General features: G+C 49.0%; 1 protein-coding gene across 7 annotated transcripts in view; it reads left to right on the top strand.

Moving 5' to 3' along the window:
* FNIP2 (folliculin interacting protein 2) overlaps window positions 1–1064 on the top strand; it is a 64612-nt gene that overhangs the window by 39672 nt on the left and 23876 nt on the right. The gene's annotated exons all lie outside the window — the stretch shown is intronic.

Genomic DNA, 1064 nt, shown 5'->3' on the forward strand with positions numbered 1-1064 from the left:
GCTAGCAAACCAATCGCTAGCCGCCAGGTAGGAATAATTTAGAATTGACCAATAGTGGGACACAAATTTGCATACGTGTGGCAGGAACTCTTTTGCACCGGGGTTTTCTCTCTGCAGCTGAGAAATCCACCGTGCAAAGAAAGCTCCATGTGGCGGGAAAATTCCAATGTGCCGAGGCACTAAATATCATTGGGTTATGACAAAAGCTTCTTCATTCAGTGCAGTGGTTCTCAACCTTTTATTGTACCAGGACCCATTTGTAAACACCGATGGACAGTCCCGACCCGCTGCCCCCCACCTCCAGCTCCCCAGTGTGTGGAGTTGGGGGTGTGGGGCAGGGGAGGCTATGGGGAGCCCCTTGCAGGCTGGAACTCTGCCAGCCTGCAAGGGAAAAGCCACAGTTTCCCATGTTTTTCTCCTTTAAAGGAGACTCCATTTTTAAAGTTTGTTCACAACCCTATTCATGCAACCCACTTTTGGGTCACGACCCATGGGTTGGGAAACGCTGATCTAGTGAACCCTTCCCACTGCCAATAGGTTGCTTTTTGTAATAAAACAAGGATATATATGTTTCTTTACTCCTCTCTTTCCTTTAACATGGTTGAAAATGTGTGTTTACTATTTACTGCACCCCAAAAACACAAAAATCACCTAGGTCATTGGGCTCAACTTTTTTACCCTATGGGTCAGATCAGGCCCTGGGACCCAGTTCACCTCTCCCACCTCCTGCACACTGGGATTGGACTCTGGGGCCTGGCACCGCCCCCTCCCACCTCCTGTGTACTGGGATCAGGTGCTAGATCCAGAGCACCGTGCCCAGGACTCCCCATGGGTCCAGAGATTTGGCAGCGGGGGAGTGGTGACACTGCTCCCCTGCCACCAAATTTCCAGACCAGCGAGGAGCCCTGCAAGCCAGATGACACAGTGCTGCAGGCTTGGGGGTTGAGCAACCCTGTTCTAGGTCAGTCCAAAATTAGGTCATTTTGGAATTATCATCCAAAAAAAGGTGTTACAATAGAAAATAAGTAATGATTGGTAATATCTATTGAAAGAAAATTCCTGCT

Source organism: Alligator sinensis, unplaced genomic scaffold (genome assembly GCF_000455745.1).
Source record: "Alligator sinensis unplaced genomic scaffold, ASM45574v1 scaffold1223_1, whole genome shotgun sequence".
Classification (NCBI taxonomy): Eukaryota; Metazoa; Chordata; order Crocodylia; family Alligatoridae; genus Alligator; species Alligator sinensis.